The sequence below is a fragment of the Amblyraja radiata genome, chromosome 37 (genome assembly GCF_010909765.2).
Source record: "Amblyraja radiata isolate CabotCenter1 chromosome 37, sAmbRad1.1.pri, whole genome shotgun sequence".
Classification (NCBI taxonomy): Eukaryota; Metazoa; Chordata; class Chondrichthyes; order Rajiformes; family Rajidae; genus Amblyraja; species Amblyraja radiata.
Window position 1 is genome coordinate 18,626,216 of NC_045992.1, and position 25,986 is coordinate 18,652,201.

Consider the following 25,986-nt stretch of genomic DNA (forward strand, 5'->3'; position numbering starts at 1 on the left):
GCCTAAAATGGCCGTGGGACTTATCATCGCCCGCCTGGGGCTTGGACATCGGGAGAGACATGGAGAGCAGGGGAGAGAAAAGACTTTTGCCTTCCATCACAGTGGGTTCACTGTGATGGATGTTTGTGTGAACTTAATTGTGTGTATGTCTGTAGGACATTGTTTTTGTTTGTATGGCTGTGGAAACAAAATTTCGTTTGAGTCTCACTGGGGCTCAAATGACAAATAAATTTGTATAAGTATTTAGAAGATTTAGTATCTTATAGAAACGTACAAAATTCTTAAGGGGTTGGACAGGCTAGATGCAGGAAGATTGTTCCATATGTTGGGGAAGTCCAGAACAAGGGGACACAGTTTAAGGATAAGGGGTAAATCTTTTAGGACCGAGATGAGAAAAACATTTTTCACACAGAGAGTGGTAAATCTCTGGAATTCACTGGCACAGTAGGTAGATGAGGCCTGTTCATTGGCTGTATTTAAGAGGGAGTTAGATGTGGCCCTTGTGGCTCAAGGGGTCAGGGGGTATGGAGATAAGGCAGGTACAGGATACTGAGTTGGATGATCATCCACGATCATATTGAATGGTGGTGCAGGCTCGAAGGGCCGAATGGCCTACTCCTGCACTTAATTTCAATGGTTCTATGTTTCCCTCTCTTCACCCCTCTCCCTCTGCCAACCACCCCTCTCTCCCCCTCCCCCCTTCCCTCTCTACGCCACCCCCTTCCCTCTCTCCACCCGCCCCCTTCCCCCAACCCCTCTGTCCCTCTTCCATCACTCCCTCTACCCCTCTCCACCTCCCTCCCCACTCTTCCACCTCTCCCCCTTCCCCCTCCACTCTCCCTCCCCACTCTTTCCCCTCTCTCCCCCACCCCTCTCCCCCTCCCTCCCTCCTCCCCTTCCTCCCCATCCTTGCCCTCCCCCACATCTCTCTCCCCATCCCCCTCTCTCACCCCCTACCCCTCTCTCCTTTCCCTCCCAAATCTGTCCCGTTTCCTCCACCTCCTCTCCCCTCCCTCCCCTCTTCACATCCCCCCTCCCCCCACCTGTGTGTTTGGGGGGTGGTTAATGTGAGTTTGATGCCGTAGCCCCCCCCCCCCCCCCCCCCCCCCCCCCCCCCGCAATACGCCGTTGGGGAAACAGACCCAACGGTCTGCACTTGATCTAGTATAGATATATATATATCTATTATATAAAAGTCTGCGGCTGCCGGCGTCCGTCCGGCTGCCTGTCTGCCTTTTGATTCGTTTCCATCGTGTGATGCCACAATGCCCAATGCTCACATATGTCCAATTGGGATAGATCCATTTACATATGCCTTTGCACCAGCCCCAGCCCCAGCCAGATTCCCACCCCGCAACCGTGCTTTGGAGGAACAGACCCAATAGACCCAGGTGGTTAGTGTGACGCCGCCCCCCACCCCCCCCCCCCACCCCTCCCCCCCGCAAAACGCGCGTTGGGGAAACAGACCCAACGGGTCTGCACTTGGTCTAGTTAATATATAAAACTCTCGTCCCATCCGTCCGACTGCCGTCCGGCTGCCTTTCTGCCTTTCGATTCGTTCCATCGTGCGATGTCACAATGCCCAATGCTCGCAGACGTCCAATCGGAATGGATCATTTACATGTACGGCTGTCGACTGCCTTTCTTCCTTTGATTCCCTGCAACTCCGAAACCAGACGCAGAATCGCCTACATCTTTTCCATTTCGGTAGAGATTTCACTTTTCTTTCTAAGTATCCGCTCCTCATTAGATTTCGTCGTGATTAAGTACACGTTTTTAATCAAATCCTTCACCCCCCCCCCCCCCCCCACACTATTTCAAAAATAAACTGGCTTCACACCCATAGAAGCAGCACCAGCCCCAGCCCCAGCCCCTGGTGTGAACGTTCCATTGTGTGATGTCATAATGCCCGATGCTCACATATGTCCAATCGGAATGGAACCATTTACATATGCCTTCGCAGGAGCCCCAGCCCCTGGTGAACGTTCCATCGTGTGATGTCACAATGCCCAATGCTCAAATACATTGTTGGCATACAATGTTGGTACAGAGAATAGGCTGTGGGCCGAGGAGCTTTATTCTGCAGTTTCGTGACCCAAGTCACCAAACTACATGAAATTTTCACATATTGTGTAAAAATATTTATAAAAATCACCACTGAAACTCAGAAAAACGGGAAAAATGTCGGGAATTATTTAGTCCAATCAAAGCACGTTTAACATTGAGTTGTCTGCCAGTTGGCCAATCACGCGCTTTGTTTCAGGCTAGCACACAAAATGGCTGAGGGAGCTTCACAGATGCCTGTTTTACTGGAGATTACGATGTGTTGATCTGTGGAATAAATGTCGTGGAACCTTGCAGCAGGTTCATTGTATTTAGTGGGAAAACCATAAAAAAAAGCTGAAGAAAGTGCTGCGAGGTCGATTAAAGTGCAACAAAGCAAAGTCCCTGCTGAAGTGAGTTAGTTGATTCATGTGGTCCTTCTTTGTGTTCCAGCACATCAGCAGGGATTACTCTACAACACGCTGGCATTAGTGACAATGTTTAATTTACTGTTATAGCTTAGACCCCCCCCCTTCCCCCCCCCCCCAAACTCTTTCCCCTCTCTCCCCCCACCCCTCTCCCCCTCCCATCCCACTCTCCCCCTCCCTCCACACTCTTCCCCCTCTCCCTCCTCATTCCCTTACCGTGCACACTCTCGGTCTTTAAGAAAGAACTACAGATGCTGGAAAATCGAAGGTAGACATAAAAAAACCTGGATAAACTCAGCGGGTGCGGCAGCATCTATGGAGCGAAACCCGGAAGAAGGGGTTTCGGCCAAAAACGTTGCCCATTTCCTTCGGTCCATAAACATAAAAAACCTGGATAAACTCAGCGGGTGCGGCAGCATCTATGGAGCGAAACCCGGAAGAGGGGTTTCGGCCAAAAACGTTGCCCATTTCCTTCGGTCAACAGATGCTGCTGCACCCGCTGAGTTTATCCAGGTTTTTTGTTGTTGTACCAGCCTCTCTCTCTCTCTCTGCCCTTCTCTCTTCTCTCGACTCATGCACGCCCGCTCCAAACCCTCCCCCCCCCCCCCCCCCCCCACCCCCTTCACCTCTCTCATCCATCCTCCCCTCCCACCCCCCTCCCCCTCTCCCTCTCCACCCTCTTCCTCCCCTGCCACACAAAATATTGTTTGTGGGGGCAGGTCCACAGTGTGTGTGACTGTGTGTGGAGGCAGCCACGCGCTCTCCATTCAAGAAGACGCTCATCTGTTTGTGGAGGCGTGTGGATTGTGTGTGACCAAAGATCTTATAGCGGAGCTCTCCGCAACAAGATCTTTGTGTGTGACGACACCCCCCCCCCCCCCCCCCCCCCGCCTTGGTGCAGGAGGCGCGCGCAGCATCTTAACGCTCCGCGATTGTTCGAATTCTTCACTAACCGTCATTCTGACTTTGCTTGTGAAGAGAAATGTCCTGAATTGCATTTGTCTGATGCAGGAAGATTGTTCCCGATGTTGGGGAAGTCCAGGACAAGCGGCTCACAGTTTAAGGATAAAGGGGAAATCCTTTAGTACTGAGATGAGGAAAACATTTTTCACACAGATAGTGGCGAGTCTCTGGAACTCTCTGCCACAGAAGGTAGTTGAGGCTAGTTCATTGGCCAGTTCATTGGCGAATTAGATGTGGCCCTTGTGGCTAAAGGGATCAGGGGGTATGGAGAGAAGGCAGGTACAGGATACTGAGTTGGATGATCAGCCATGATCATATTGAATGGTGGTGCAGGCTCGAAGGGCCGAATGGCCTACTCCTGCACTTAATTTCTATGCTTCTATGTTTCCCTCTCCTCACTCCTCTCCCTCTCCCACCCATCCCTCTCTCCCCCACCCCCCTTCCCTCTCTACCACCACCCCCTTCCCCCTACCCCTCTGTCCCTCTTTCACCACTCCTCCTACCCCTCCCTCCCCACTCTTCCACTTCTATCCCCTTACCCTTCGCCTCTCCCACCCCCACCGCTCTCTCTTCCCCTCCCTTCCCCTCTCTCCCCCACCCCTTCCCCTACCCCTCTGTCCCTCTTCCACCACTCCCCCGTCTCTCTTCCTCCACTCCCGCTACCCCTCTACCCCTCCCTACCTCCCCACTCTTCCACTTCTCTCCCCCTTCTCTCCTCCCCCTCTCCCTCTCCTCACCCCTCTCCCTCTCCAATCCCTCTCTCCCCCACCCCCCTTCCCTCTCTACCCCACCCCCTTCCCCCTATCCCTCTGTCCCTCTTCCATCACTCCCCCTACCCCTCTCCTCCTCCCTCCCCACTCTTCCACTTCTCTCCCTCTTCCCCTCCACTCTCCCTCCCCACTCTTTCCCCTCTCTCCTCCACCCCTCTCCCCCTCCCTCCCTCCTCCCAATCTTTCCCATCCCCCCTCCCCCACATCTCTCTCCCCATCTCTCACCCCCTAGCCCGCTCTCCTTTCCCTCCCAAATCTATCCCGTTTCCTCCTCCTCCTCTCCCCTCCCTCCCCTCTTCGCACCCCCCCCCCCCCCCCCCCGCAAACGCCGTTGGGGAAACAGATCCAACGGGTCTGCACTTGGTCTAGTTAATATATAAAAGTCTGTGGCTGCCGCCTGCCGTCCGTCCGGCTGCCTATCTGCCTTTTGATTCGTTTCCATCGTGTGATGTCACAGTGCCCAATGCTCGCAGATGTCCAATCACAATGCCCAATGCTCGCAGATGTCCAATCGGAATGGATCCATTTACATGTACGGCTGCCGGCTGCATTTCTTCCTTTGATTCACTGCAACTCCGAAACCAGACGCAGAATCGCCGACATTTTTTCCATTTCGGTAGAGATTTCCCTTTTCTTTCTAAGTATCCGCTCCTCATTACATTTCGTCGTGTTTAAGTACACGTTTTTAATCAAATCCTTCCCCCCCCCCCCCCCCCACCCAATATTTCAAAAATAAACTGGCTTCTCACCAATAGCAGCAGCACCAGCCCCACAATGCCCAATGCTCCCAGATGTCCAATCGGAATGGATACATTTACATATGCCTTTGCAGGAGCCCCAGCCAATGGTGAACGTTCCATTGTGTGATGTCACAATGCCCAATGTTCACATATGTCCAATCGGAATGGAGTCATTTACATATGCCTTTGCAGGAGCACAAGCACTTGGTGAACGCTCCATCGTGTGATGTCACAATGCCCAATGCTCAAAGACATCGTTGCCATAGTGGGAGTACAGAGAATGTTCACCAGACTGATTCTTGGGATGTCAGGACTTTCATATGAATAAAGACTGGATAGGCTCGGCTTGTACTCGCTAGAATTTAGAAGATTGAGGGGGGATCTTATAGAAACTTACAGAATTCTTAAGGGGTTGAGCAGGCTAGATGCAGGAAGATTGTTCCAGATGTTGGGGAAGTCCAGAACAAGGGGTCACAGTTTAAGGATAAGGGGTAAATCTTTTAGGACCGAGATGAGAAAAACATTTTTCACACAGAGAGTGCTGAATCTCTGGAATTCACTGGCACAGAAAGTAGTTGAGGCCAGTTCATTGGCTATATTTAAGAGGAAGTAAGATGTGGCCCTTACAGAACTTGCCTTGCAACACGTTCTGCCCACCACACACTTGGCAAGAAAATACCCTAGCCCACACATCCCCTTCAAGCATGTCGCTCTCACCTTCAACCCACGCCCCCTCTCGTCTTCCACGCAAACAACACATGCAGGTTTATGTTTCAAAGTGCCTCTTTTCTGAGCGTTTGTAATTTCTACGAAGAACTGACTGCCAAATTTCACATTTGAGCTCGACCGATTTCAAATGTTTTTGCCACCTGCCCAGTCTCGCCCGCTGCAGACTTTAGGTTCCTTCCCGATCACCATCGCGTCGAATCCGCCAGAGAGCTTGTTACAAACAAGCATCAGATGCTCATTGTAGAAATGTTACAACAGCTAAAGTCGGATACAGCACTTGCCTCGTTTGTTTGTCAACAAAAATCTACTTGTTCGTTGTAATTTTGCAAAATGTCATCGTTGACTGACCCTTTTGAATGGAGAATTTGACCGGTTCCTGACATAATATTTAAACATCTATGATCCGCTCGTAAATTGATGTGATTTTTCTCCCCAATAGTATGTTTCATTCATAATACATAGAAAACCAATCAGGATATCTCTCTGTGTGTTCATTTCAATAGATTATCTTACACATTATTTATTGTAAAAACAACTGCTTTACACGTTTTTAAAAAAACACCGTATTTACTTTAATTCATGCGGCACTGTGGCGCAGCGGTAGAGTTGCTGCCTTACAGTGTCAGAGACTCGGGTTCGATCCTGACCTCGGCTGCTGTCTGTACGGAGTTTGTACGTTCTCCGTGTGACTTGCGTGGGTTTTCCCCGGGTGTCCCGGTTTCCTCCCGCACCCCAAATATGTTGATTGGCTTCGGTAAAGAAACATTGTAAATTATCCCTGGTGTGTAGGATATTGTCGCCAGTGTGTGCCAGGATAGTGTTAGTGTGCGGGATCGCTCGTCGGCGCGGACTCGGTGGGCCGAAGGGCCTGTTTCCGCGCTGTATGTCTAAAGTGAACGAAAATGTAAGGGATGTGTGGGTGGTAGAAGGTTTTGAAATCTTATTGGAGCCCTGAAAATGTCATTTGTCCGCTAGAATTCTTAACTGGTTACTGGTCACAGCAGGTTACTGAAAACTGAGGCACAAGGAACCGAAGATGCTGCTTTACAAAAAAAACAAATACATAAAGTGCTGGAGTAACTCAGCGGGTCAGGCACCATCCCTGGAGAACACGGACTGGGCGATTATTTCACTGAACACCTGCTCTCAAACTGCCTGGACCTACCCGATCTCCCGATTGCTAAACACTTTAATTCTCCATCCCATTCCCATAGACCATTTTGTCCTGGGCATCCTCCATTGCCAGTGTGACGCTAAATGCAAATTGGAGGAACAGCAACTCATATTTCACTCGGGTAGTTTACAGCCCAGTGGTGCGAATATTGATTTCTCTAACTTCAAGTAACCCCGGCATTCCCTCTCTCTCCATCCCTCCCCCATCCAAGTCGCAGCAGCTTCTCGTTTTTACCCAACAAACAGCTAACAATTGTGCAGGAAGGAACTGCAGATGCTGGTTTAACCCGAATATAGACACGAACATTTGGAGTAACACAGCAGGACAGGCAGCATCTCTGGAGAGAAGGAAAGGACGACGTTTCGTGTCGAGACCCTTCTTCAGGCACCTCACAGTTGCCTGTTTCCTTTATCATCGATACATTTTTGCATATCTTTCATTCATTGTTCTATCCCTATCTCTCCACATCATCGTCTATATTTCTCGTTTCCCTTTCTCGAACCTGTCTGAAGAAGGGTCTCGACCCATAATGTCTCCCATTCCTTCATTTCAGAGATGCTGCCTGTCGCGCTGAGTTACTCCAGCTCTTTGTATCCTTCTCCATAGATGCTGCCTGACCCGCTGAGTTACCCCAGCATTTTATGTCTACGCCCGCTGGCCTTTCTGACTTGGACCTCCTCCACTGTCCTCCAGAGGCCCAACTCAAATTGGAGGAACAGCACCTCGTATTTCGCTTGGGCAGCTTACACCCCAGCTGTATGAACATTGACCTCTAACTTCAAGTAACCATTGCTTCATCTTTTCCTCCGTCCCTCCCCATCCTAGTTCTCCGACGAGTTTCACTGACCTCTTGATTACATTTTAGATTGTGCGCCTCCGTGTCACCTACCCCTCGGATAACAATGAACCCTTCTACATTTCCTAAACATCGTCTGTTTTGATCTGTCGTTTTCACACCTTACACTGCCATATCTCTAGACTCCCTCTCTCCTGACTCTCAGTCTGAAGAAGGGTCTGGACCCGAAACCTCACCCATTCCTTCTCTCCAGAGATGCTGCCTGTCCCGCTGAGTTACTCCAGCATTTTCTATCTATCTTCAGCTTGCCTAAGTGGCTTGGGTAACTCTAACCCAGTTTGAAAGTGAGGAAACGTAATCCTTTCCCCAACTAGAAAGATTGGTTTAAGGAGGCACCGTGATCACAGATACTGTGGACCAAACAGTGTTCCTGAACTTGTCTGCTGTTCGCTCGAAGTTGTGTTTCCCCTTCTCGCCCCCAGCCTCCACCCGTAGTACCGACGTCCAGCAGCAGGTGGGAGTACTGCGCCGCTAAATTCTGGGGAAACTCAGCGGGACATGCAGCATCCCTGGAGAGAAGGAATGGGTGATGTTTTTGGTCGAGACCCTCCTTCTGGCAGAGAGTCGGGGGAAAGGGGAACGAGGGATATAGATAGCGATATAGAGAGATATAGAACATGTAAATTATATGCAATAAAAGTAACAAAGATCAAGATAGCAGTCCACGTTAACCGTGGGCGAAGTGAAAACGAGTTATACAGAAAGTGTATAATATTGCATATTCAATTGCATATCTTTCGTGTCTATTCTATATCTCTCTATATCCAGTCTATATCTCTCGTTCCCCTCTCCTCTGACAATCTGATGGAGAGTCTCGACCGAAACGTCACCCATTCCTTCGCCCCAGAGATGCTGCCTGTCCCGCTGAGTTACTCCAGGATTTTGTGTCAATCCTCGGTGTAAACCAGCATCTGCAGTTCCTTCCTCCACGCCACCTCCACCTGAAGGTGGAAAACGGCACTGCAACGAACTGCAAGGGCAGGTTATTGGGCTAATTCGTTTTTATTGGGGTAATTAACACAAAGTTCTGGAGGAACTCAGCGGGTCAGGCAACACCTGTGGATGGAATGGACAGGCGGGGTTTCGGGTCGGGGTCCTTCTTCAGACGGATTGTCGTGGGGGACAGGAAGATGGGAACATGTGGGGGTGAGACAAAGCCTGACAGGTGATAGGTGGATACAGGTGAGGGTGTTTTTGATCGATGAGTGTGCAAAAGCGAGAGAAAAGAGAAGGCAGAATATTGTCAGATAAAGAGATAAGTGTATAGTCAGAGGGAGGGGTATAGGTAGATGGGGACAGGAAAGAGAGAGGGGCTAAAGAGGAGGGCATCTAAAATTGGAGAATTCAATGTTCATACCGTTGGCTTGTCAGCTGCCCAAGCAGAATATGAGGTGCTTTCCTCCAGTTTGCGTGTGACCTAACTCACAATGGAGGAGGCCCAGGACAGAAAGGTCAGTGTGGGAACGTGAAGGGGAGTTACAATGGTGAACAAACGGGAGATCAAACAGTCCTTGCCGGACCGAGCCCAAGTGTTGAGTGAAACGGTCGCAGAGTCTACACTTGGTCTCGCCGATGTGCAGGAGTCCACACCTGGAACAACGGATACAGCAAATTTCATACCGCTGGGGTGTAAGCTGCAGAAGCAAAATATGAGCAGCTGGTCCTCCAATCTGTGCTGGGCCTCACTGTGACAATTTCCACACCGCTGGGGCGTAAGCTGACCAAACTGCCTGTAAATGGGCAGACATGAATTCTCTGTTTCTCTTGTCTGATGAGATCTATATTCCGATATGATAAAAATGTTCAGCAGCGGGATTACCACATCTGATGAACACGGTGCGTTATATAAAATTGACACAGAATTAGGCGAACGACTATGGCCGGATTCATGTGTTGGAAGTGAACTGAGTTTCCTTCAGCAGTGGTAAAGTAGCCGAAATAGCCCAGTTGGGAGAGCGTTAGACTGAAGATCTAAAGGTCCCTGGTTCTATCCCGGGTTTCGGCAATAGTATATAACAATATAAAATTTAAATCCGCGTTCGTAGATGTATGATTTATTCCAACGCTTTTGTTCGTGACGCAGCCGTCAGTGCCGCTCAATCAAGGTTCATCGTAAACCTCTGGTGGCTGCATGTGACTCGTTGAATTTCCAGCATGTACCCCGGTTTCCACTCATATACCACAGACCTGCTGTCGGAAAATAAATTGATCGTGTAGCTCACCCTTCAGAACGGGGCTGTTTCATGCATGGTACACGGCGGGATGTAGCTCAGCTACATAAATAGGAGAGGAATGGACGATAAAATTTAAAAAGAGAAAGTGTGAGATGTTGCGCTTGAGCCGAACGAAAGTTTGATTAACGTCTCGCTTGTGATTAACTTCTACACCCGCAGACAAAAATTCTTACCAGAGGTAGATCCTTGATGTATTGAGAGAATGATTCTCGTGACATTAGACACTCAACTATTCAGAGCAGTGCCCGGCTAGCTCAGTCGGTAGAGCATGAGACTCTTAATCTCAGGGTCGTGGGTTCGAGCCCCACGTTGGGCGACACTTTCTTTAACCATTATCAATAGCAAATATATGTCTAGCCAGCGATTAGTTGAGGAATACTCTGCATTTTGGGGGAATCTAAGGATTTTATACCTTTCAAATCCTTTGGTTACAATTGGAGACAATTAACTGCAAGATGTGTTTTCATTATCGTGAAATAAAACAACAATGGCTGAGAGCGCCCAACCCCCGCCACAGCCAGAGTGACGCCTAGCGCAAATTGGAGGAACAGCACCTCATATTTCGCTTCTACATCTGGTGACCTCCTTGGTTACTTCCCACCAGTGTATCAGGGTCAGAGGGGCCTCACGGGTCTCCAAGCCGGGACGTCACGTGCAGCTCTCTCTGACTTTTGTCAAGCTGCATTGGAGTCTTCCATTCAACTCTGTTGTCCCTATTACAGGAAGGGTGTGGAGGCTTTGGAGAGGGTGTAGAAGAGGTTTAACAGAATGAAAACCTGTCTGCCATGCCTGGGATAGGGGGCCAGTGGCTACAAAGTGAGGCTTGACAGACTGGAATTGTTTTCTCAGTAATTGAGGGCAGAGGTATATAAAGTTATGAGAGATATAGATAGGATAGACACTGAGAATCTTTATCCCAGGGTGGAAATCTCAATCACTTGAGGCCATAGCTTTAACGTGACAGCGGTAAAGTTTAAAGGAGATGTGTGGGATGGAGAGAGGTGGGTGCCTGAAATGGGCTGCTTGGAGTGGCGGTGGAAGCAGATACGATAGTGGCATTTAAGAATATTTCAAAAATGCACTGCATAAAATGGGAATGGGGGATAGAGGTCACAGGTAGGCAAGTAGGTTAGATTAAAGATGATAGACACAAAAAGCTGGAGTAACTCAGCGGGACAGGCAGCATCGCTGGAGAGAAGGAATGGGTGACGTTTCGGGTTGACACCCTTCTTCAGAGTAGATTAGATTAATTTTGAATTATGTTAGACACTGATATTGTGGGCCGAGGGGCATGTTTCTGAGCTCCTGTACTGTATGTATTATGTTAATTCGGAATTTTCAATAAACCGACCAACCGACAAATGTTTTGTTGCTGTCACCATTATTAATCAAAATGTGTAAAATACGTCTTGGATTTCCAGTTAAATTTAGAAGGAGGAAAACCTTCTTCCCGTCGGGTTGAACCCCGGTCCCCCGCGTGACAGGCGGGGACACTAACCACTATACTAACGAGGAACCGCAGTGCAACTTTCATTGTGAAGCAGTATAATGTACGTAGGTGGAAGGGTAGGGGGAAGGTGAAATTGAAGCGAGTCGAAGAGGGAAGTGGAGAAAAGTGTGGTTTGTGGGTTAGTTACATAAGATTGCAGAATTTCATGTTAATAGCCTTAGATTTTCTCTGACCAAAAACCTGCAATTTTCAGACATTCACTTCCCACTCTTTGACTTGTGCTTCTTCCGCGATCCGGTCACGTATTCAAGTACATACTCGTGTTGAATTATTTAATAAAGAGACGCTTTCATTTTCCAGACGCATGTAACCGGAACTGCGAGTCGTATTCTGTATTTGCTGTCACAAGCAGCAGCGGGACTGTGCTCGAGTCACAGAGTCACTGCACTGGAGACGGTTCCGTTCCCCACTCGCCGACGGAATAGTGTGGCCTGCCTTCTATCTGGTTTACACCGAGTGCCGAAGATAGACACAACAAGCTGGAGTGATAGATCAGCCGTGATTGAATGGCGGAGTAGGCTTGATGGGCCGAATGGCCTAATTCTACTCCTATCACTTATGACCAGAACGCAGCTTCATGCAGCAGAGAATACTATGAATTAATTGGTCAACGTCCGAGCACAACGTTGACGTCACCCACGGATTCTCCAATAAAACTCATAAAATGTTGCAATGAAGCGAAGCGTTTGTTGAAATAGGAAAATCCCCGAATGAAACGAAATATAAGTTGTGCACGCGTGTGAACGGACGGTATTTTCTCAAAAGTATCCATTGATAGAATAGCAGAGGATGGTTTCGATCAATCGACCTCTGGGTTATGGGCCGAGCACGCTTCCGCTGCGCCACTCTGCTCTGACAGAAATATTCTTAACGTGTGTGCTCCTTTTGTGCTAATGTCGTTGTGTTCATCACGTACCTTACACCGTTTGCCGGCTTTGCTTTCTTTTCTCGCGTGCCCACTTCTATCGTCCATTTTTTTTCCATCTTACTTTCTTTATTTCTTACTCACTGCCCCATCCCGTTGTTATGACTGTGCTGTCTGTCCCGCTCGGATACACCGTTCCAGAGGTTTTCGCAATGAACGTCTTTTAAATTATCTAAATTACCCAATTCCCGCAGCCCTGTTGCTGAATATTCTGTTTATCTTGCTCTGTGTCTCTCCCACATTCATTCGGGCCGCTCTTCCGATCACACTTCAATGTAAAAGCAGCGGGCACCGACTGAGCTGCAGCCGAGGCTTCACCCACACCCGGCTGTTTATTTTGTCCAATCCCCAGATCCCATTATTTTCCCAATCCCGTCAATGCGATTAACTGAATATCAGATTCCTTCAGTTTTGAAGGGCCAGCAGATCACGTTGACTCTTTGCGGAATTTATCCGGTGGATATGTTCTTATTCTCTGTATTTGTATTCGGAAATGACAAAAATGTTCAGCAGCGGGATTACCACATATGATGAACACGGTGCGTTATATAAAATAGGCGCAGAATTAGGTGAACGACTATGGCCGGATTCATGAGTTGGAAGTGAACTGAGTTTCCTTCAGATGTGTTAAAATCGCCCAAATAGCTCAGTTGGGAGACCGTTAGACTGTAGAACTAAAGGTCCCTGGTTCAATCCCGGGTTTCGGCAATGGTATATATAATTTAAAATTAAAATTAGCGTTCGTAGATGTATGATTTATAGGGAGGTTTCACGGCTGTCGGGTCACGACCCATGACCCGTACTGTTGCTACGCTACTCCAAATGGATTACACGCGATGAACTGCAGGTAGGCACTTACCATTGTTTCCAGCGTAGCGGGCTCGTTCAAACCCGCTGAAATTGTCAATTTTTGCGCTGTAAATAATTATGGAAATCGGGATAAGCGTGTGAGACATTTATCCTACTTCAGAATTCCAAAAGTGAGGAGAAATGACGGTAGATAGAAACAAGAGCTGAAGGGATAACAACAGCCAGGGTGCTTGGCGAACATTCGCCGTTTGCTCATTGCATTTCATCAACAGTAAGGCATTATTTGTGTTTTTCTTGATTCCTTTGGCATCGAAAACGTTTCAGAAGTGATAAATCTGGCTGTAATTTTTTTTAATCGCCCATGGTTCTCGTGGGGTTTTACATATAAAATGAAAACGCATCTGAAGAAAAATTTACAGCCAGATTTATCACTTCTGAGAATTTTTAGATACCAAAGGAATCAAGAAAAACACAAATAATGCCTTACTTGATGAAATGCAGTGAGCAAACGCCATAATTCCCGATATTTTCAATGTTTACCAAGCACTTTAGCTGCTGTAGTCCCTTCAGCTCTCGCTTCTATATACCTTCATTTCGCTTCATGTTTAGAATTCTGAAGTTGGGTACATGTCTCCCACACTTACCCCGTCTCCCACAATTTTTTTCAGCGCAAAAATTCAACATTTTGGCTGTTTTTGTAACAGGTAGGAAAGTACGCGTTTCTAGCGTTAATAACATATACCGGAAGTGACGGAGGTCTTCCAGTTGGATTTAGCGACTCCGTGCGTCGAGCCCTATGACCCAGTGACCTTTCGTGCAACCATCCTATTCCAACACTTTTGTTCGTGACGCAGCCGTCAGTGCCGCTCAATCAAGGTTCAACTTTAACCTCCGGTGTTCTTTGACGGTCTTTCTGCCTGCATGTGACTTATTGAATTTGCAGCAGCTATCCCGGTTTCCACTCAAATACTTTGTTTAAGAAGGAAATGCAAATGCTGGAAAATCGAAGGTTAATCGAAGTCTGAAGTAGGGTTTCGGCCCGAAACGTTGCCTATTTCCTTCGCTCCATAGATGCTGCTGCACCCGCTGAGTTTCTCCAGCATTTTTGTGCATCTTCCACTCAAATACCACAGACATGCTGTCGGAAAATAAATTGTCCATGTAGTTCACCCTTCAGAATGGGGCTGTTTCGTGCATGGTACACGGCGGGATGTAGCTCAGCTACATAAATAGGAGAGGAATGGACGATAACATTTTAACGGAGAAAGTGTGAGATGTTGCGCTTGGGCCGAACGACAGTTTGATTAACGTCTCGCTTGTGATTAACTTCTGCACCCGCAGACAAACATTCTTACCAGAGGTAGATCCTTGATGTATTGAGAGGATGATTCCCGTAATATTTGACATTAAAATACTCAGAGCAATGCTAGCTCAGTCGGTAGAGCATGACACTCTTAATCTCAGGCTCGTGGGTTCGAGCCCCACGTTGGGCGACACTTTCTTTAACCGTTATTAATACCAAATATATGTCTAGCCAGCGAATGGTTCAGGAATAGTATGCATTTTGGGGATCTAACGCTTTTATACCTTTCAAACCCTTCGGTTACATTTATTGGAGACAATGAACTGCAAGATGTGTTTTTTTAAATCGTGAAATAAAACGACAATGGCTGAGAGCGCCCAACCCACCAACCTCATCTCCCGGCGGTTCAGCACTTCAACTCCCCCTCCCATTCCGAATCCGACCTTTCTGTACAGGGCCTCCGCCAACGCCAGAGTGAGGCCCATCGCAAATTGGAGGAACAGCACCTCATAATTCGCTTCTACATCTGGTGACCTCCTTGGTTACTTCCCACCAGTGTATCAGGGTCTGAAGGGCCTCACGGTTCTCCAGTCCAGGATGTCACGATGCAGCTCTCTCTGACTTTTGTCAAGCTGCATTTGGAGTCTTGCATTCAACTCTGTTCTCCCTATTACAGGAAGGGTGTGGGGGCTTTAGAGAGGGTGCAGAAGAGGTTTAACAGAATGAAAACCTGTCTGCCATGCATGGGATAGGGGCCAGTAGCTACAAAGTGAGGCTTGACAGACTGGAATTGTTTTCTCTGGTTCATCAGAAATGGAGGCCAGAGGTATATAACGCTATGAGAGATATAGATAGGATAGACACTGAGAATCTTTAACCTAGGGTGGAAATCTCAATCACTTGAGTCTGTAGCTTTAACGTGAGAGCGGTATAGTTTAAAGGAGATGTGTGGGATGAGGAGAGCTGGGTGCCAGGAATGCGCTGCTAGGAGTGGCGATGGAAGCAGATACGATAGAGACCACAGGTAGGCAAGTTGATTAGAGAAAAGATTATAGCCATAAAAAGCTGGAGTAACTCAGCGGGACAGGCAGCATCTCTGGAGAGAAGGAATGGGTGACGTTTCGGGTTGACACCCTTCTTCAGAGTAGATTAGATCAATTTGGAATTATGTTAGACCCTGATTTTGTGGGCCGAAAGGCCTGTTTCTGAGCTCCTGTACTGTATGTATTATGTCAATTCGGAATATTCAATACACCGATCAATTCAGCAACAAATGTTTTGTTTATTTATAAATCAAAATGTATAAAACACATCTTGGATTTCCAGTTAAACTTAGAACCACGAAAACCTTCTACCCGTCTGGGAATTGAACCCCGGTCTCCCGCGTGACAGGCGGGGATACTAACCACTACACTAACGAGAAAGCAACGTGCAATATTCATTGTGAAGCAGTATTATGTACGTAGGTGGAAGGGCAGGGGCGAAGGAGGAATTGTAGCGAGTCGAAGAGGAAAGTGGGGAAAGTGGTGTTTGTGGGTTAGTTACATGAGGTTGCAGAATTTCACCAAAAACCTGCAATGTTCAGACGTTCACTTGGAAAGTGGTGTTTGTGGGTTAGTTACATGAGGTTGCAGAATTTCACCAAAAACCTGCAATGTTCAGACGTTCACTTCCCACTCTTTGACTTGTGCTTCTTCCGCGATCCGGTCGCTTATTCAAGTACATGCGCGTGTCGTGTTGAATTATTTAATAAAGAGGCGCTTTCATTTTCTAAACGCATGTAACCGGAACTGCGAGTCGTACTCTGTATTTGCTGTCACAAGCAGCAGCGGGTCTGTGGTCGAGTCACAGAGTCGCACTGCACTGGAGACGGTTCCGTACCCCACTCGCTGATAGAATACTGTGGCCTGCCTTCCGTCTGGTTTACAGCGAGTGCCGAAGTTGGACACAAAAAGCTGGAGTAATTCAGCCGGACAGGCAGCATCTCTGGAGAGAAGGAATGGGTGAAAAAGAAATCTGAAGTGTCTCGACCCGAAGCGTCATCCATTCCCTCTATGCAGAGATTCTATCCAGAGATACCGCCTGGCCCTCTGAATTACTGCAGCTTTTTGTGTCTATCTTCGGTTTAAACCGGCATCTATAGTTCCTTCTTACACCCAGTGCCGTCAGCTACCTGTCTATTCACCCCGTGGACTCTCTCTCCTCACTTTTCCTCCACTCCGACATAGACTTCCTCCTGAACAAAAACCCTTCGGCCCACTATTTCCATGCCGACCATGTATTGCTCATCCACTCACATCCCATTTCCCACCACCTGTCCCGTAGACTACTACCCTTCAGTGATTATCAGAGATATCCCCCTTGTTCTACCCATTCCCCGCTCCCCCACTCTCTCTGCTACTGAACATGAACGTGTTTATCTCTGTATCAAAGTTGCAATGAAGAACACAGGAGCTGAACCATTGGCTCCACCATTTCCTGTTCTATACCATGGGGAGATGTTATGAGGAGAATAATAATAATAATAATAATAATAATAATAATAATAATAATAATAATAATAATAATAATAATAATAATAATAATAATAATAATAATAATAATAATAATAATAATAATAATAATAATAATAATAATAATAATAATACTATCTTTTATTGTCATTACACATCAGTGCAACGAGATTTGGTATGCAGCTTCCAACCGATGTCAAAAAAATAAAATTAAAATAAACTGTGCGACGTGACCATCTGAGAGAGACAGTCCAGGTGGGATGGGGAGGGGGGGGGGCACTCAGCAGGGCCGGTTCAGAGCCGCTACAGCTCTGGGAATGAAGCTGTTTCTGAGTGGATGTTCGGGCGTAGAAGGCGTTGTAACGTCTGCCGGAGGGAAGTAGTTCGAACAGTCCATTACAAGGGTGTGAGGAGTCCTTATGGATGCTGACGGCCTTCCTGAGGCACCGTGTGTGATAGATGCCCTCCAAGGCTGGTAGCTGTGTCCCAATAATCCTCTGCGCTCTGTGGACGACGCGCTGAAGAGCTCCCTTCTCTGCCTCCGTGCAGCTGAGATACCACACAGAGATGCCATACGTTAATATGCTCTCTGTGGTGCAGCGGTAGCAGGTTGTCAGCAGCTGTTGGGGCAGACCAATCTTTTTTCATGTCCTCAGGAAGGACAGTCGTTGCTGTGCCTTCTTGACCAGCGCAGCGGTGTTGGTGGACCATGTGAGGTCCTCTGAAATGTGAGTGCCCAGAAACTTAAAGCTGGACACTCTCCTCCACTTTCCCCGTAGATGGAGATTGGGGCGTATTCTCCAATATGGGACCTCCTGAAGTCAATAATCAGCTCCTTGGTCTTGGAGGTGTTTAGTGACATGTTGTTACGTGCGCATCAGTCCGCCAGGTTCTGTACCTCCGCTCTGTATTTTGTGTCATCACCGTTGATGATCAGCCCAATCAATGTTGTGTCGTCTGCAAACTTCACGATGGTGTTGGTGTCGAATGCAGGAACACAGTCGTGAGTGAAGAGGGAGTAGAGCATGGGGCTTAGTACACAGCCCTGTGGTGTGCCGGTGCTCAGGGTGATAGTGGAAGACAGGTGCGTGCCCAGTCTCACTGCCTGCGGTCGCTCCGTCAGAAAGTTCAGGATCCAATCGCATATCGGCGAGCTGAGACCTAGCTGGTGTAGTTTGGTGGTGAGCTTGGTGGGGATGACCGTATTGAATGCAGAGCTATAGTTAATGAAGAGCATCCTTACGTACATGCCCTGTCTATCCAGGTGAGTCAGGAAAGCAGGAGAATGGGGTTAGGAGGGAGAGAAGTCCGCTCCCCCACTCTCTCTGCTACTGAACATGAACGTGTTTATCTCTGTATCAAAGTTGCAATGAAGAACACAGGAGCTGAACCGTTGGCTCCACCATTTCCTGTTCTATACCACGGGGAGATGTTATGAGGAGAAAGCAGGAGAATGGGGTTAGGAGGGAGAGATAGATCAGCCGTGATTGAATGGCGGAGTAGGCTTGATGGGCCGAAAGACCTGATTCTACTCCTATCACTTATGACCAGAACGCAGCTTCATGCAGCAGAGTATATTATGAATTAATTGGTCAACGGCCGAGCACAACGGGGACCATGACGTCACCTACGAATTCTCCAATAAAACTCATAAAATGATGCAATGAAGCGAAGCCTTTTGTTGAAATAGGAATTTCCCCCGAATGAAACGAAATAAACGTTGTCCACGCGTGTGAACGGACGGTATTTTCTCAAAAGTATCCATTGATAGAATAGCAGAGGATGGTTTCGATCCATCGACCTCTGGGTTATGGGCCCAGCACGCTTCCGCTGCGCCACTCTGCTCTGATAGAAACATTGTTATCGCGTGTGCTCCTTTTTGCTAATTTCGTTGTTTTCATCACTTACCTCACACCGTTTGTCGGCTTTGCTTTCTTTTCTCGCGTACCCACTTCTATCTTCCATTTTTTCTCCATCTTACTTTCTTTATTTCTTACTCTCTGCCCCATCCCGTTGTTATGACTGTGCTGTCTGTCCCGCTCGGATACACCGTTCCACTGGTTTACGCCATTAATTTTAAATTATTTAAATTACCCTATTCCCGCAGCCCTGTTGCTGAATATTCTGTTTATCTTGCTCTGTGTCTCTCCCATATCCATTCGGGCCGAGGATTCACCCACACCCGGCTGTTTATTTTGTCCAATCCCCAGATCCCATTAATTTCCCAATCCCGTCAATGCGATTAACTGAATATCAGATTCCTTCAGTGTTGAAGGGCCAGCAGATCACGTTGACTCTTTGCGGAACTTATCCGGTGCCTTCACAAGTTCACTTCAAGTGCAAAACATCCGTCTACCGTGTTTCACACTTGGCGACCTAACGGCAGCTGTAAACTCCGGAGCAACAAGGCGGGAGCAGGTAGTGACAATGTGCAGCAGCGGAGTACCGCAGGACCCAGGGAATCTGCCGGCTAGAGTGACGGCGATCAGCAAGACTGTTCTCCCGGCTGAGACTCGCCCGTTGCACCACCGGAGATAGACACAAAATGAATTGAATTGAATAAATTTTATGAGCCAAGTATGTATGCATACAAGGAATTCGCCTTGTTGCCTTCTTCGCAAGTAACAACACGATATACAGTAGACAATTAAAAATAAAATGCTGGAGTAACTCAGCGGGACAGGCAGCATCTCTGGAGAGAAGGAATGGGTGACGAATACAGTAGATGAACTTGGAGGAAGTGCAAATGAACCTCTGCCGCACCTGAAAAGACTGTCGGGTTCCTTGGACGGAGTCGAGGTGGGGTGGGGGGGATATTGGGACTGGTGTTGCATCTCCTGCAGGGGAAATTGACTGGGAAGGGGGGAAGCGTCGAGTTGACCAGGGAGTTGCGAAGAGATCGTTCTCTGCGGAAAGGGGTGGAGGTGGTTCTTTAGAGGGGCGGTGTCCCATACTCGGATAGTGAACTAGTGGAGAATTCTGATGGAATTCCAATATTCTCTGCTATTAATTTAGATTCTGTCAGGATTGAAGTCCATTGTTCTCGAATTTGTCGAATATCATTCATAAGACTTTCAATGTTATGCTTATCAACATCGTGTAGAATTACTTGATTCAATTACCAGATTTGTTTGGTGGATCATTGTCAGTCTCTTCAACCATAAAGATGACAACAGAACGTGTTCAAATCTAATGTACTTCAAAATCCCATTCAGTTCTCTTCGAGATTGTGCTGTAATATTTAGTGGTTCAAACTCAGTTAAAGCTTTTCTTACAGAATCTAAATGTTGTTCAATAGGTTTAACACCGTCAATAACCCGTTATCAGTTATTTGCACTTTATCCGTTTATTTATTAATGTGTGTATATATTTATATTATGGTATATGGACACACTGATCTGTTTTGTAGTAAATGCCTACTATGTTCTGTGTGCTGAAGCAAAGCAAGAATTTCATTGTCCTATCAGGGACACATGACAATAAACTCACTTGAAATTGAACTTGAATACGCGCAAACCATCTAGTATTGGACATTCCATGCAGAGAAACGGGAAGATGTAACTTTCAAATTTTCCACCTTTGTGGACTGCTGCTGAACATATTGTACATTTGTTGAATCGTTCCAAAGTAAGTAGCTGCTTCCTTGCATGACGGAGCAGTCAATACCCATAAGGTTTAGTGTATGATTTCCACAGCTGGAGAAAATGCAGTTTGAATTAAGCTCTCGTATAACTGCTTGTACACCATTATACCTTCCAGACATATTTGATCCATTATCATAAGCTTGCCTAATGAAGACTTGAAAATCCAACTTAAAACCTTCTAAAATGGTCAATATTCAAGTGGCAATTTCTATCCCAGTTTTCTTTGTGAAATTATCAGATAAAAATGAACCTTTCATCAATTGAAAATGTTGAACTATCTACAATTTTGCATACCGAATAATCATAGTGGTTTGTTCCTTGTGTGAATAATCTGGAGTGGCATCGACAATGATTGAATAATATTAGGCATTTCAAATCTCATCAAGTATTTGCATTTGGACAAATTCTCCACAGAGTTGAATACATTTATTTTGTGTGCGTGTAGAGAGATAATGGACTGACATTCTCCTGTGACTTTCTTGTGATTCTCGCACGCGTTTGACATGTTCTGCTAAAGTGGGTCATATTTGCTCAGAAGCTCATTTATGCCAAGAAAGTTTCCATTCCCTATCGCCGCCCCTCCGAACTCTTTATTTCCCTCCTTCCTTTGCCCTCCTCTCTCTCACCCAATCACTGCGCTTGATGTTTGGCCACCTCCTCCTCTCCCTTTCTATCGATCACATAGCCCCATCTTGGCCGTGCAACTCTCACTCCCCCTCCCTCCCTTCCCCACAGGTGGGTGATATACGATGCTGAGAACATCTTTTCAATTTATAAACGGCCACAAAATCTTGATACATGTACATCTACAAAAAGTCACAAGGTTGGATTTTCGTGCCACATGTGTCACAGTCTGCTCTCTCCTCATTCTCATCCACTTCACCTGCCTGCCTGCCACTCCCCTCTCATCAGCCCAACTCTCCTCACCTGTTGCACTCAGTTGCCTCTGATCACCAATTAACCCGGTATATAGACTCTCCTCACCGTTCTTGAGTGCCAGATTGTTCTCAGCATTCGTGCAAGACCCCTCCAGCTATTTCCCGACTTCCTGCCTGGCTTCGACTCTCCTTTCGTCTGTCCCTCGCTGATTTGTTTGCATCGTGTGTTGGATCTCCTGGTGACCGGACCTTCCGCTACCCCGACTACGTCTCCTGCCTGCCCCTCTTCGGAACCCTCGCTCAATCCTGAGCCTCTGTGTGAGTACGGTGTACCCATTCCTGTGTTACTACTCTGTGTTACAGTATCGTAATACAATTCGTTACCAACTATACCTGCCTGCTTTTGTGCTGCTATTGGGTCCAAGCTATACCCGTTACAGTACAATCTGGCCAACAATGGACTCAGCGCACACAACGTCTCCGTCAAACCGCTTCGAGAGGATTGAGCACACGCTCCTGCAGCACGAAGCTATGCTCACTGCCTCCAACTCCGAGGTTCGACAGGCTGTATCAAACCAGGAGCAAGCATTGGTTGCACTAGCCACCCAGGTCCAACAGCTGACGACCACCCTCGCCCAGGCGACACCCCATGCTTCGCCTCCGGCTCCGACAGCACCAGCTCCCGGTCCGCCTGGACCATCACCTGAGCCCCGGGTAGGAACCCCGGAGCGCTACGCTGGAGACCCGGAGGGCTGCAACCCATTCATCACGAACTGTTCCATTCTCTTCGCCCTACAGCCCTACACCTTCGCCCAGGAAGCGGCGAGAGTGGCGTTTACCATTAATCACCTGACTGGCAGAGCTCGGCTGTGGGGAACGGCTGAATGGGAGCGACGCACGCCGGCTTGCTCCTCTTTCCAGGCCTTCGCCGCGGAGCTTCGCAAGGTGTTCGGTGAGGTTTCGATGGGGCCGGACGCTGCGGGAGGTCAGCTGGGGTTGAGCCAGGGGAACCAGACCGTCGCTGACTTCGCCATCGACTTTCGCACCAGGGCCCGTCAGAGTGATTGGAATGCCCCGGCCCAGTGTGACGCTTTCTTGCTGGGCTTGAATGACTATATCAAGAATGAGTTGGTGTCCCACGACCTTCCTTCTTCTCTGGATGGGCTTATCGAGCTAACGACCCGTCTGGACCGACGCATCCTGGCGAGACGTCGGGAGAGGCGACAGGGACAGGCGGACCGCCAGCTATCCACCCAAGCTCGTTTTCCTCCGGAGACTGGACTACCCTCGTCGGGGCAACCGTCGAGGCAACCCGAACCCATGCAGGTGGGTCGCACCAATCTCACCCCCGAGGAACGGGAACGTCGGCGTCGGGGGAACCTCTGTCCCTACTGTGGCCTGGCGGGTCAATACATCTCCAAGTGTCCAGTAAAAGGCCAGACTCACCAGTAGCGGAGGAATTACTGGTGAGTCGAACCTCTGAACTTTCCTCTGCCCGACGCCCTCTTTGTCATGCCCGTCTGCTGTTGTCTGATGGTTCTCACACCCTCGCCACCTTCATAGAATTGGTTGTGACATTAATCTTATGGACAAGGAACTAGCCCGCCAGCTTGGCATCAGTTGTGTTCCCCTCCCTGAACCTGTTCCCGCCAACGCCCTCGACGGCCATCTCCTGGGGACTGTTTCTCACCAGACGGTCCCAGTGCGCATGTTCCTGTCAGGTAATCACCACGAGACCATCCAGTTCCACATCTTGCAGTCTCCCCGTCTTCCCCTCATCCTGGGTTACCCCTGGCTTCGGCGACACGACCCCAACATCGACTGGAGGACGGGGGTCATCTTGGGTTGGAGCCCTTCCTGCCACCAAGTGTGCCTGAAGCAAGCCTCAGCTCCTCAACCGGCCACCTGCTCCAGTTCTGCTCCAGACCTGACGGGGGTCCCAGCCGAGTACCATGACTTTGGGGAGGTTTTTAGCAAGTCTAGGGCCACCTCCCTTCCTCCTCATCGGCCCTATGACTGCGCCATAGACCTCCTGCCTGGTTCCGCTCCTCCCAGGGGTCGCCTTTACTGCCTGTCCGCCCCTGAGAGAGGCGCCATGGAGAAATACATAAACGACTCCTTGGCTGGTGGTCTCATCCGTCCCTCCTCGTCTCCTGCTGGGGCTGGGTTCTTCTTCGTGGAGAAGAAGGACAAATTTCTGCGTCCCTGCATAGATTACCGGGGGCTCAACGGCATCACGGTGAAGAATCGCTACCCTCTCCCACTCATCTCCTCTGCTTTCGAGCTCCTGGAGGGGGCCACCATCTTTTCGAAGTTGGATCTACGCAACGCCTACCACTTGGTTCCGCATCAAAGAGGGAGATGAGTGGAAGACCGCCTTCAACACTCCCACGGGACATTATGAATACCTGGTGAAGCCCTTTGGCCTCACCGACGTCCCGGCCGTCTTCCAGGCTTTGGTCAATGACGTTCTCAGAGACATGTTGTGCAAGTACGTGTTCGTCTATATTGATGACATCCTCATCTTTTCACGGACCAAGGAGGAACACGTACACCACGTCCAGGCAGTTCTACATCGGCTCCTGGAGAACTCGCTCTTCGTTAAAGCTGAGAAGTGCGAGTTTCACCCCGTCAGTCTCCTTCCTAGGATACATCGTTGGCCAAGGGAACATCAAGATGGACCCCGCCAAGGTCTCTGCTGTCACCACCTGGCCTGTTCCTGACTCCCGCAAGCAGCTCCAAAGGTTCCTGGGGTTCGCCAATTTTTACCGACGGTTCATCCGTGGCTACAGTACTGTGGCCGCACCCCTCACGGCACTCACCTCCTCCAAGGTTCCGTTCCGGTGGTCTGCCGCGGCCGACGAAGCTTTTCAGACACTCAAGACACGGTTTACATCGGCCCCCATCCTCCAAGTTCTGGACTCAGAGAGACAGTTCGTGGTGGAGTTGGACGCCTCCGACGTGGGGGTGGGAGCTGTTCTGTCCCAGCGGGCTGCCGGGGAACAGAAGCTCCATCCATGCGCCTTCTTCTCCCGACGCCTGACCCCTGCTGAGAGGAATTATGACATTGGCAACCGAGAACTGTTGGCGGTTAAGTTGGCGTTGGAGGAATGGCGTCACTGGCTGGAGGGAACCGAGCAGCCTTTCTTGGTTTGGACTGACCACAAGAACCTTGAATACCTCCAGTCAGCCAAGAGGCTCAACTCTCGTCAGGCCCGCTGGTCTCTCTTCCTCACCCGCTTCAACTTCTCCCTCTCCTACCGACCTGGGTCCCGCAACGTGAAGCCCGATGCCCTCTCTCGACAGTTCTTGGCGAAGGAAGAGCCTGCCTCTGGCCCCAACACCATCCTCCCGTCCTCGCACAGGGTTGCCTCCCTCACCTGGGAAGTGGAGGAGAGGGTCAAGGCGGCCTTGGAGAACCAGCCGGGACCCAGCGCATGCCCTTCTGATCGCCTGTTTGTGGTTTCTGCCCTGCGGTCCGACGTCCTTCAGTGGGCCCACAGCTCTCGACTCACCTGTCATCCCGGCATTCAGCGGACCAACGAGATGGTGCTACGGAGGTTCTGGTGGGCATCGCTGGAGAAGGACACTCGGGAGTTTGTCAACGCCTGTCCCGTTTGCAACCAGCACAAGGTCTCACACCAAGCTCCTGCGGGTCATCTGCTTCCACTGCCTATACCCCATCGACCATGGTCCCACATCTCCCTGGACTTCGTTACCGGCATGCCCCCATCCCGTGGTCACACCACCATCCTGACCGTGGTCGATAGATTTAGCAAGGTAGCTCACTTCGTGCCCCTGCCCACGCTTCGGTCAGCCAAGGAAACTGCCGAGCTCATGTTGCTCCATGTCTTCAGGCTCCATGGTCTCCCCGTCGATGTGGTCTCCGACCGGGGACCCCAGTTTGCCTCTGTGTTCTGGAGGGAGTTCTGCACGCTTGTGGGGGCCACCGTGAGTCTGACGTCCGGATTTCATCCCCAGTCCAACGGCCAAACTGAAAGGAAGAATCAGGAGATGGAGACGGCGCTGTGGTGTATGGTGTCCAAGCATCCCTCCTCCTAGTCCCAGCAGTTGTTGTGGGTGGAGTACGCCCACAACACCCTGACAAGCTCGGCCACTGGGCTCTCCCCTTTCCAGTGTGCCTACGGGTTCCAGCCTCCACTGTTCCCGGCGCTGGAGAAAGAGGTTTCCTGCCCGTCCGTCCAGGCCTTCATTCGTCGCTGCCGCAGGACGTGGACCCAAGCCAGGGCAGCTCTTCTCCGCTCCGTGGACCGTTACGCCACGGCTGCCAACCGTCACCGCACCCAGGCCCCCACCTACCTCGCGGGCCAGAATGTGTGGCTGTCGATCCGGGACCATCCCTTGAGGGTGGAGTCCAAGAAGTTGGCACCCAAGTTCATCGGTCCCTTTGAGATCCAGAAGGTCATCAACCCAGCGGCTGTGAGGCTCAAGTTGCCTCGTTCCAT

General features: G+C 49.1%; 4 non-coding genes across 4 annotated transcripts; 3 read left to right on the forward strand and 1 right to left on the reverse strand.

Annotated features, from left to right (window-relative positions):
* Positions 1–9,635: 9,635 nt before the first annotated feature.
* On the forward strand, positions 9,636–9,708 carry trnaf-gaa. Its single transcript has one exon. It is a non-coding gene; the product is annotated as a tRNA-Phe (tRNA).
* Positions 9,709–10,180: 472 nt separating this feature from the next.
* trnak-cuu lies at positions 10,181–10,253 on the forward strand. Its single transcript has one exon. It is a non-coding gene; the product is annotated as a tRNA-Lys (tRNA).
* Positions 10,254–13,007: 2,754 nt separating this feature from the next.
* On the forward strand, positions 13,008–13,080 carry trnay-gua. The gene has a single exon. It is a non-coding gene; the product is annotated as a tRNA-Tyr (tRNA).
* Positions 13,081–18,771: 5,691 nt separating this feature from the next.
* Positions 18,772–18,843, reverse strand: trnam-cau. Its single transcript has one exon. It is a non-coding gene; the product is annotated as a tRNA-Met (tRNA).
* Between the last annotated feature and the right edge of the window lie 7,143 nt (positions 18,844–25,986).